Raw genomic sequence first — 13,078 nt, forward strand, 5'->3', positions numbered from 1 at the left:
CCAAAAGACCATTGAATAGAGAATCTGCTTTCTGGCCTTACAACCAGAAGACCCTGCTGTAATCAACAAACATTTACGCACATTTGACTAATCAAATATATTACTCCACTGTGAAATTGATGAATATATGTGGTGAGGGTAACAATCAAAACAAGGACTCAGCAAAAGAAAGAAATCTTTCCTAATAACTCCAATTGTCAGAATGCTTGAAGTAGTGCTTCCCATAAAACAAAATCACACTCAAATGTAGAACGAACATAGCAGGCATTAAACAGAATCTCCCTGTTGAGAGGGAAGAAACATGTACCACAATTTGTGCAGCACATTGATTATTTTTGTGACAATTGCTATAATATTTTTAAAAATATAAAGCAAATGAAGGAGATACCTCAACAAGAGGATTTATCAAATTTGGAACTTTTGTTATTCAGTAAAGTGCATGTGGTGTCCAATCTGAACCAAAAGACCAGTGAAGAGAGAATATTGCTTCCTGGCCATACAACCAGATGACCCTGCTGTAAACAACAAACATTTTCCCACAGTTCACGAATCAAATACATTACTCCACTGTGAAATTGACGAATATAAGTGATAAAGGTATCAATCAAAGGAAGCACCTAGCAAAAGAAAACAGTATTACTAATAACTCCATTTGTCAGAACACTTGGAGTGTAGATTTCCATCCAACATAATCACACTCGATGTTTGAATAACCATAGCAGTCATGAAGCGGAATCTCCCTGTTGAGAGAGAAGAAACATGTACCACAATTTGTGCAGCACATTGATTATTTTTAGTGACCATTGCAATAAGATTTTTAAAAATTTAAAGCAATTGAAGGGGTTGCGAACAAGAATATTTATCAAATTCCTAACATTTGTTATTCAGTAAAATGCAAGTGGTGTCCAATCTGCACTAAAAACCCATTGAATGGAGAATCTGCTTTCTGGTCATACAACCAGATGACCCTGCTCTAAACAAAAAACATTTCCACACATTTAACGATTCAAATACATTACTCCACTGCGAAAATGATGAATATAAGTTATAAGGGTAACAATCAAAAGAAGCACCTAGGAAAAGAAAGAGTTCTTTCCTAATAACTCCAATACTCAGGATGCTTGGAGTGGTAGTTCCCATCCAACAAAATCACACCCCATTTTTGAACAAACATAGCAGTCATCAAACACAATCACCCTATTGAGAGGCAAGAAACATGTACCACAATTTTTGCATGTGGTGTCAAATATGCACCAAAAGACGATTGAATGGGGAATCTGCTTTCTGGCCATTCAGCCAGATGACCCTGCTGCAACCAACAAACATTTACCCACATTTCACGATTCAAATATATTACTCCAATTTGAAATTGACGAATATATGTGATGAGGGTAACAATCAAAACAAGGACTCAGCAAAAGAAAGAAGTCTTTCCTAATAACTCCAATTGTCAGAATGCTCGAAGTAGTGCTTCCCATCCAACAAAATCACACTCAAATGTAGAACGAACATAGCAGGCAGTAAATGGAATCTCCCTGTTGAGAGAAAAGAAACATGAACCACAATTTGTGCCGACATTTTTTATTTTTAGTGACCAGTGCAATAAGATTTGTAAAAATAAAAAGCAAATGAAGGAGATACCTAAACAAGAAGATTTATCAAATTCCGAACATTCGATATTCAGTAAAGTGCATGTGGTGTCCAGTCTGCACCAAAAGACCATTGAATAGAGAATCTGCTTTCTGGCCATACAACCAGATGACCCTGCTGTAAACAACAAACTTTTACCCACTTTTCATGAATCAAATACATTACTCCACTGTGAAATTGACGAATAGAACTGATAAAGCTATCAATGAAAGGAAGCACGTAGCAAAAGAAAACAGTATTTCTAATCACTCCAATTGTCAGAACGCTCAGAGTGGTGATTTCCATCCAACATAATCACATTCGATGTTTGAATAAACATAGCAGTCATGAAACGGAATCTCCCTGTTGAGAGAGAAGAAACATTTACCACAATTTGTGCAGCACATTGATTATTTTTAGTGAACATTGCAATAAGATTTTTAAAAATTTAAAGCAATTGAAGGAGATACGAAAACAAGAATGTTGATCAAATTTCTAACATTTGTTATTCAGTAAAATGCAAGTGGTGTCCAATCTGCACTAAAAACCCATTGAATGGAGAATCTAACAAAAAACGTTTACACTCATTTAACAATTCAAATACATTACTCCACTGCAAAACAGATGAATTAAAGTTATAAGGGTAACACTCAAAAGAAGCACCTAGGAAAAGAAAGAGGTCTTTCCTAATAACTCCAATACTCAGCATGCTTGGGGTGCTAGTTCCCATCCAACAAAATCACACTCCATGACTGAATAAACATAGCAGTCATGAAACAGAATATCCCTGTTGAGAGGCAAGACACATGTACCACAATTTGTGCATGTGGTGTCAAATATGCACCAAAAGACCATTTAAAAGGGAATCTGCTTTCTGGTCATACAACCAGATGACCCTGCTCTAAACAAAAAACATTTACACACATTTGACGAATCAAATACATTACTCCACAGCGAAACAGATGAATATAAGGTATAAGGGTAACAATCAACAGAAGCACCTAGGAAAAGAAAGAGTTCTTTCCTAATAACTAAAATACTCAGGATGCTTGGAGTGGTAGTTCCCATCCAACAAAATCACACTCGATGTTTGAACCAACATAGCAGTCATGAAACAAAATCTCCCTGCTGAGAGGCAAGAAACATGTACCACAATTTGTGCATGTGGTGTCAAATATGCACCGAAAGACGATTGAATGGGGAATCTGCTTTCTGGCCATACAACCAGGTGACCCTGCTGTAAACAACAAACATTTACCCACATTTAACGATTCAAATACATTACTCCACTGCGAAAAAGATGAATATAAGTTATAAGGCTAACAATCAAAAGAAGAACCTAGGAAAAGAAAGAGTTCTTTCCTAATAACTCCAATACTCAGGATGCTTGGAGTGGTAGTTCCCATCCAACAAAATCACACCCCATTTTTGAACAAACATAGCAGTCACGAAACAGAATCTCCCTGTTGAGAGGCAAGAAACATGTACCACAATTTGTGCATGTGGTGTCAAATTTGCACCAAAACACGATTGAATGGGGAATCTGCTTTCTGGCCATACAACCAGATGACACTGCTGTAATCAACAAACATTTACCCACATTTCACGATTCAAATATATTACTCCACTGTGAAATTGATGAATATATGTGATGAGGGTAACAATCAAAACAAGGTCTCAGCGAAAGAAAGAAGTCTTTCCTAATAACTCCAATTGTCAGAATGCTCGAAGTAGTGCTTCCCATCCAACAAAATCACACTCAAATGTAGAACGAACATAGCAGGCATTAAACGGAATCTCCCTGTTGAGAGAAAAGAAACATGTACCACAATTTGTGCCGACATTGATTATTTTTAGTGACCAGTGCAATAAGATTTGTAAAAATAAAAAGCAAATGAAGGAGATACCTAAACAAGAAGATTTATCAAATTCCGAACATTCGATATTCAGTAAAGTGCATGTGGTGTCCAATCTGCACCAAAAGACCATTGAATAGAGAATCTGCTTTCTGGCCATACAACCAGATGACCCTGCTGTAAACAACAAACTTTTACCCACTTTTCATGAATCAAATACATTACTCCACTGTGAAATTGACGAATATAACTGATAAAGCTATCAATGAAAGGAAGCACGTAGCAAAAGAAAACAGTATTTCTAATCACTCCAATCGTCAGAACGCTCAGAGTGGTGATTTCCATCCAACATAATCACATTCGATGTTTGAATAAACATAGCAGTCATGAAACGGAATCTCCCTGTTGAGAGAGAAGAAACATTTACCACAATTTGTGCAGCACATTGATTATTTTTAGTGAACATTGCAATAAGATTTTTAAAAATTTAAATCAATTGATGGAGATACGAAAACAAGAATATTTATCAATTTCCTAACATTTGTTATTCAGTAAAATGCAAGTGGTGTCCAAGCTGCACTAAAAATCCTCTGAATGGAGAATCTGTTTCTGGTCATACAACCAGATGACCCTTCTCTAAACAAAAAACATTTACACACATTTGACGATTCAAATACATTACTCCACTGCGAAACAGATGAATGTAAGTTATAAGGGTAACAATCAAAAGAAGCACCTAGGAAAAGAAAGAGTTCTTTCCTACTAACTCCAATACTCAGCATGCTTGGGGTGGTAGTTCCCATCCAACAAAATCACACTACATGTTAGAACAAACAAAGCAGTCATGAAACAGAATCTAACTATTGAGAGGGAAGAAACATATACCACAATTTGGGCAGCACATTGATTATTTTTAGTGACCATTGGAATAAGATTTTTAAAAATACAAAGCAAATGAAGGAGATACCTAATAAAGAAGATTTATCAAACTCCGAACATTCGTTATTCAGTAAAGTGCATGTGGTGTCCAATCTGCACCAAAAGACCATTGAATAGAGAATCTGCTTTCTGGCCTTACAACCAGAAGACCCTGCTGTAATCAACAAACATTTACCCACATTTGACTAATCAAATATATTACTCCACTGTGAAATTGATGAATATATGTGGTGAGGGTAACAATCAAAACAAGGACTCAGCAAAAGAAAGAAATCTTTCCTAATAACTCCAATTGTCTGAATGCTTGAAGTAGTGCTTCCCATAAAACAAAATCTCACTCAAATGTAGAACGAACATAGCAGGCATTAAACAGAATCTCCCTGTTGAGAGGGAAGAAACATGTACCACAATTTGTGCAGCACATTGATTATTTTTAGTGACAATTGCTATAATATTTTTAAAAATATAAAGCTAATGAAGTAGATACCTCAACAAGAGGATTTATCAAATTTGGAACTTTAGTTATTCAGTAAAGTGCATGTGGTGTCCAATCTGCACCAAAAGACCAGTGAAGAGAGAATCTTGCTTCCTGGCCATACAACCAGATGACCCTGCTGTAAACAACAAACATTTTCCCACAGTTCACGAATCAAATACATTACTCCACTGTGAAATTGACGAATATAAGTGATAAAGGTATCAATCAAAGGAAGCACCTAGCAAAAGAAAACAGTATTACTAATAACTCCATTTGTCAGAACGCTTGGAGTGGAGATTTCCATCCAACATAATCACACTCGATGTTTGAATAACCATAGCAGTCATGAAACGGAATCTCCCTGTTGAGAGAGAAGAAACATGTACCACAATTTGTGCAGCACATTGATTATTTTTAGTGACCATTGCAATAAGATTTTTAAAATTTTAAAGCAATTGAAGGGGTTGCGAACAAGAATATTTATCAAATTCCTAACATTTGTTATTCAGTAAAATGCAAGTGGTGTCCCATCTGCACTAAAAACCCATTGAATGGAGAATCTGCTTTCCGGTCATACAACCAGATGACGCTGCTCTAAACAAAAAACATTTCCACACATTTAACGATTCAAATACATTACTCCACTGCGAAAAAGATGAATATAAGTTATAAGGGTAACAATCAAAAGAAGCACCTAGGAAAAGAAAGAGTTCTTTCCTAATAACTCCAATACTCAGGATGCTTGGAGTGGTAGTTCCCATCCAACAAAATCACACCCCATTTTTGAACAAACATAGCAGTCATCAAACACAATCACCCTATTGAGAGGCAAGAAACATGTACCACAATTTGTGCATGTGGTGTCAAATATGCACCAAAAGACGATTGAATGGGGAATCTGCTTTCTGGCCATTCAGCCAGATGACCCTGCTGCAACCAACAAACATTTACCCACATTTCACGATTCAAATATATAACTCCAATTTGAAATTGACGAATATATGTGATGAGGGTAACAATCAAAACAAGGACTCAGCAAAAGAATGAAGTCTTTCCTAATAACTCCAATTGTCAGAATGCTCGAAGTAGTGCTTCCCATCCAACAAAATCACACTCAAATGTAGAATGAACATAGCAGGCATTAAACGGAATCTCCCTGTTGAGACGGAAGAAACATTTACCACAATTTTTGCAGACATTGATTATTTTTAGTGCCCAGTGCAATAAGATTTGTAAAAATAAAAAGCAAATGAAGGAGATACCTCAACAAGAGGATTTATCAAATTTGGAACTTTTGTTATTCAGTAAAGTGCATGTGGTGTCCAATCTGCACCAAAAGACCATTGAATAGAGAATCTGCTTTCTGGCCATACAACCAGATGACCCTGCTGTAAACAACAAACTTTAACCCACTTTTCATGAATCAAATACATTACTCCACTGTGATATTGACGAATATAACTGATAAAGCTATCAATGAAAGGAAGCACGTAGCAAAAGAAAACAGTATTTCTAATCACTCCAATCGTCAGAACGCTCAGAGTGGTGATTTCCATCCAACATAATCACATTCGATGTTTGAATAAACATAGCAGTCATGAAACGGAATCTCCCTGTTGAGAGAGAAGAAACATTTACCACAATTTGTGCAGCACATTGATTATTTTTAGTGAACATTGCAATAAGATTTGTAAAAATAAAAAGCAAATGAAGGAGATACCTAAACAATAAGATTTATCAAATTCCGAACATTCGTTATTCAGTAAAATGCAAGTGGTGTCCAATCTGCACTAAAAACCCATTGAATGGAGAATCTAACAAAAAACATTTACACTCATTAACCAATTCGAATACATTACTCCACTGCAAAACAGATGAAAATAAGTTATAAGGGTAACACTCAAAAGAAGCACCTAGGAAAAGAAAGAGGTCTTTCCTAATAACTCCAATACTCAGGATGCTTGGAGTGGTAGTTCCCATCCAACAAAATCACACCCCATTTTTGAACAAACATAGCAGTCACGAAACAGAATCTCCCTGTTGAGAGGCAAGAAACATGTACCACAATCTGTGCATGTGGAGTAAAATTTGCACCAAAAGACGATTGAATGGGGAATCTGCTTTCTGGCCATACAACCAGATGACACTGCTGTAATCAACAAACATTTACCCACATTTCACGATTCAAATATATAACTCCACTGTGAAATTGATGAATATTTGTGATGAGGGTAACAATCAAAACAAGGTCTCAGCGAAAGAAAGAAGTCTTTCATAATAACTCCAATTGTCAGAATGCTCGAAGTAGTGCTTCCCATCCAACAAAATCACACTCAAATGTAGAAAGAACATAGCAGGCATTAAACGGTATCTCCCTGTTGAGAGAAAAGAAACATGTACCACAATTTGTGCCAAAATTGATTATTTTTAGTGACCAGTGCAATAAGATTTGTAAAAATAAAAAGCAAATGAAGGAGATACCTAAACAAGAAGATTTATCAAATTCCGAACATTCGATATTCACTAAAGTGCATGTGGTGTCCAATCTGCACCAAAAGACCATTGAATAGAGAATCTGCTTTCTGGCCATACAACCAGATGACCCTGCTGTAAACAACAAACTTTTACCCACTTTTCATGAATCAAATACATTACTCCACTGTGAAATTGACGAATATAACTGATAAAGCTATCAATAAAAGGAAGCACGTAGCAAAAGAAAACAGTATTTCTAATCACTCCAATCGTCAGAACGCTCAGAGTGGTGATTTCCATCCAACATAATCACATTCGATGTTTGAATAAACATAGCAGTCATGAAACGGAATCTCCCTGTTGAGAGAGAAGAAACATTTACCACAATTTGTGCAGCACATTGATTATTTTTAGTGAACATTGCAATAAGATTTTTAAAAATTTAAAGCAATTGAAGGAGATACGAAAACAAAAATGTTGATCAAATTCCTAACATTTGTTATTCAGTAAAATGCAAGTGGTGTCCAATCTGCACTAAAAACCCATTGAATGGAGAATCTAACAAAAAACATTTACACTCATTTAACAATTCAAATACATTACTCCACTGCAAAACAGATGAAAATAAGTTATAAGGGTAACACTCAAAAGAAGCACCTAGGAAAAGAAAGGGGTCTTTCCTAATAACTCCAATACTCAGGATGCTTGGAGTGGTAGTTCCCATCCAACAAAATCACACCCCATTTTTGAACAAACATAGCAGTCACGAAACAGAATCTCCCTGTTGAGAGGCAAGAAACATGTACCACAATTTGTGCATGTGGTGTCAAATATGCACCAAAAGACGATTGAATGGGGAATCTGCTTTCTGGCCATTCAGCCAGATGACCCTGCTGCAACCAACAAACATTTACCCACATTTCACGATTCAAATATATTACTCCAATTTGAAATTGACGAATATATGTGATGAGGGTAACAATCAAAACAAGGACTCAGCAAAAAAATGAAGTCTTTCCTAAAAACTCCAATTGTCAGAATGCTCGAAGTAGTGCTTCCCATCCAACAAAATCACACTCAAATGTAGAATGAACATAGCAGGCATTAAACGGAATCTCCCTGTTGAGACGGAAGAAACATTTACCACAATTTTTGCAGACATTGATTATTATTAGTGACCATTGCAATATGATTTGTAAAAATAAAAAAGCAAATGAAGGAGATACCTAAACAAGAAGATTTATCAAATTCCGAACATTCGTTATTCAGTAAAGTACATGTGGTGTCCAATCTGCACCAAAAGACCATTGAATAGAGAATCAGCTTTCTGGCCATACAACCAGATGACCCTGCTGTAATCAACAAATATTTACCCACATTTCACGATTCAAATATATCATTCCACTGTGAAATTGATAAATATCTGTGATGAGGGGAACAAACAAAACAAGGACTCAGCAAAAGAAAGAAGTCTTTCCTAATAAATACAATTGTCAGAATGCTCGGAGTAGTGCTTCCCATCCAACAAAATCACACTCAAATGTAGAACGAACATAGCAGGCATTAAACGGAATCTCCCTGTTGAGAGGGAAGAAGCATGTACCACAATTTGTGCAGCTCATTGATTATTTTTAGTGACTATTGCAATAAGATTTTTAAAAATTTAAAGCAATTAAAGGAGATACGAAAACAAGAATAATTATCAAATTCCTAACATTTGTTATTCAGTAAAATGCAAGTGGTGTCCAATCTGCACTAAAAACCCATTGAATGGAGAATCTAACAAAAAACATTTACACTCATTAACCAATTCAAATACATTACTCCACTGCAAAACAGATGAAAATAAGTTATAAGGGTAACACTCAAAAGAAGCACCTAGGAAAAGAAAGAGGTCTTTCCTAATAACTCCAATACTCAGGATGCTTGGAGTGGTAGATCCCATCCAACAAAATCACACCCCATTTTTGAACAAACATAGCAGTCACGAAACAGAATCTCCCTGTTGAGAGGCAAGAAACATGTACCACAATTTGTGCATGTGGTGTCAAATTTGCACCAAAAGACGATTGAATGGGGAATCTGCTTTTTGGCCATACAACCAGATGACACTGCTGTAATCAACAAACATTTACCCACATTTCACGATTCAAATATATAACTCCACTGTGAAATTGATGAATATTTGTGATGAGGGTAACAATCAAAACAAGGTCTCAGCGAAAGAAAGAAGTCTTTCATAATAACTCCAATTGTCAGAATGCTCGAAGTAGTGCTTCCCGTCCAACAAAATCACACTCAAATGTAGAACGAACATAGCAGGCATTAAACGGAATCTCCCTGTTGAGAGAAAAGAAACATGTACCACAATTTGTGCCGACATTGATTATTTTTAGTGCCCAGTGCAATAAGATTTGTAAAAATAAAAAGCAAATGAAGGAGATACCTCAACAAGAGGATTTATCAAATTTGGAACTTTTGTTATTCAGTAAAGTGCATGTGGTGTCCAATCTGCACCAAAAGACCATTGAATAGAGAATCTGCTTTCTGGCCATACAACCAGATGACCCTGCTGTAAACAACAAACTTTAACCCACTTTTCATGAATCAAATACATTACTCCACTGTGATATTGACGAATATAACTGATAAAGCTATCAATGAAAGGAAGCACGTAGCAAAAGAAAACAGTATTTCTAATCACTCCAATCGTCAGAACGCTCAGAGTGGTGATTTCCATCCAACATAATCACATTCGATGTTTGAATAAACATAGCAGTCATGAAACGGAATCTCCCTGTTGAGAGAGAAGAAACATTTACCACAATTTGTGCAGCACATTGATTATTTTTAGTGAACATTGCAATAAGATTTTTAAAAATTTAAAGCAATTGAAGGAGATACGAAAACAAGAATGTTGATCAAATTCCTAACATTTGTTATTCAGTAAAATGCAAGTGGTGTCCAATCTGCACTAAAAACCCATTGAATGGAGAATCTAACAAAAAACATTTACACTCATTTAACAATTCAAATACATTACTCCACTGCAAAACAGATGAATTAAAGTTATAAGGGTAACACTCAAAATAAGCACCTAGGAAAAGAAAGAGGTCTTTCCTAATAACTCCAATACTCAGCATGCTTGGGGTGCTAGTTCCCATCCAACAAAATCACACTCCATGACTGAATAAACATAGCAGTCATGAAACAGAATCTCCCTGTTGAGAGGCAAGACACATGTACCACAATTTGTGCATGTGGTGTCAAATATGCACCAAAAGACCATTGAAAGGGGAATCTGCTTTCTGGTCATACAACCAGATGACCCTGCTCTAAACAAAAAACATTTACACACATTTGACGAATCAAATACATTACTCCACAGCGAAACAGATGAATATAAGGTATAAGGGTAACAATCAACAGAAGCACCTAGGAAAAGAAAGAGTTCTTTTCTAATAACTAAAATACTCAGGATGCTTGGAGTGGTAGCTCCCATCCAACAAAATCACACTCGATGTTTGAACCAACATAGCAGTCATGAAACAAAATCTCCCTGTTGAGAGGCAAGAAACATGTACCACAATTTGTGCATGTGGTGTCAAATATGCACCGAAAGACAATTGATTGGGGAATCTGCTTTCTGGCCATACAACCGGGTGACCCTGCTGTAAACAACAAACATTTACCCACATTTAACGATTCAAATACATTACTCCACTGCGAAACAGATGAATATAAGTTATAAGGCTAACAATCAAAAGAAGCACCTAGGAAAAGAAAGAGTTCTTTCCTAATAACTCCAATACTCAGGATGCTTGGAGTGGTAGTTCCCATCCAACAAAATCACACCCCATTTTTGAACAAACATAGCAGTCACGAAACAGAATCTCCGTGTTGAGAGGCAAGAAACATGTACCACAATTTGTGCATGTGGTGTCAAATTTGCACCAAAAGACGATTGAATGGGGAATCTGCTTTCTGGCCATACGACCAGATGACACTGCTGTAATCAACAAACATTTACCCACATTTCACGATTCAAATATATTACTCCACTGTGAAATTGATGAATATATGTGATGAGGGTAACAATCAAAACAAGGTCTCAGCGAAAGAAAGAATTCTTTCCTAATAACTCCAATTGTCAGAATGCTCGAAGTAGTGCTTCCCATCTAACAAAATTACACTCAAATGTAGAACGAACATAGCAGGCATTAAACGGAATCTCCCTGTTGAGAGAAAAGAAACATGTACCACAATTTGTGCCGACATTGATTATTTTTAGTGACCAGTGCAATAAGATTTGTAAAAATAAAAAGCAAATGAAGGAGATACCTAAACAAGAAGATTTATCAAATTCCGAACATTCAATATTCAGTAAAGTGCATGTGGTGTCCAATCTGCACCAAAAGACCATTGAATAGAGAATCTGCTTTCTGGCCATACAACCAGATGACCCTGCTGTAAACAACAAACTTTTACCCACTTTTCATGAATCAAATACATTACTCCACTGTGATATTGACGAATGTAACTGATAAAGCTATCAATGAAAGGAAGCACGTAGCAAAAGAAAACAGTATTTCTAATCACTCCAATCGTCAGAACGCTCAGAGTGGTGATTTCCATCCAACATAATCACATTCGATGTTTGAATAAACATAGCAGTCATGAAACGGAATCTCCCTGTTGAGAGAGAAGAAACATTTACCACAATTTGTGCAGCACATTGATTATTTTTAGTGAACATTGCAATAAGATTTTTAAAAATTTAAAGCAATTGAAGGAGATACGAAAACAAGAATGTTGATCAAATTCCTAACATTTGTTATTCAGTAAAATGCAAGTGGTGTCCAATCTGCACTAAAAACCCATTGAATGGAGAATCTAACAAAAAACATTTACACTCATTTAACAATTCAAATACATTACTCCACTGCAAAACAGATGAATTAAAGTTATAAGGAAAACACTCAAAAGAAGCACTTAGGAAAAGAAAGAGGTCTTTCCTAATAACTCCAATACTCAGCATGCTTGGGGTGCTAGTTCCCATCCAACAAAATCACACTCCATGACTGAATAAACATAGCAGTCATGAAACAGAATCTCTCGGTTGAGAGGCAAGAAACATGTACCACAATTTGTGCATGTGGTGTCAAATTTGCACCAAAAGACGATTGAATGGGGAATCTGCTTTCTGGCCATACAACCAGATGACACTGCTGTAATCAACAAACATTTACCCACATTTCACGATTCAAATTGATGAATATATGTGATGAGGGTAACAATCAAAACAAGGTCTCAGCGAAAGAAAGAAGTCTTTCCTAATAACTCCAATTGTCAGAATGCTCGAAGTAGTGCTTCTCATCCAACAAAATCACACTCAAATGTAGAACGAACATAGCAGGCATTAAACGGAATCTCCCTGTTGAGAGAAAAGAAACATGTACCACAATTTGTGCCGACATTGATTATTTTTAGTGACCAGTGCAATAAGATTTGTAAAAATAAAAAGCAAATGAAGGAGATACCTAAACAAGAAGATTTATCAAATTCCGAACATTCGATATTCAGTAAAGTGCATGTGGTGTCCAATCTACACCAAAAGACCATTGAATAGAGAATCTGCTTTCTGGCCATACAACCAGATGACCCTGCTGTAAACAACAAACTTTTACCCACTTTTCACGAA

The sequence above is a fragment of the Schistocerca gregaria genome, unplaced genomic scaffold, assembly GCF_023897955.1.
Source record: "Schistocerca gregaria isolate iqSchGreg1 unplaced genomic scaffold, iqSchGreg1.2 ptg000317l, whole genome shotgun sequence".
In the NCBI taxonomy this organism is placed as follows: Eukaryota; Metazoa; Arthropoda; class Insecta; order Orthoptera; family Acrididae; genus Schistocerca; species Schistocerca gregaria.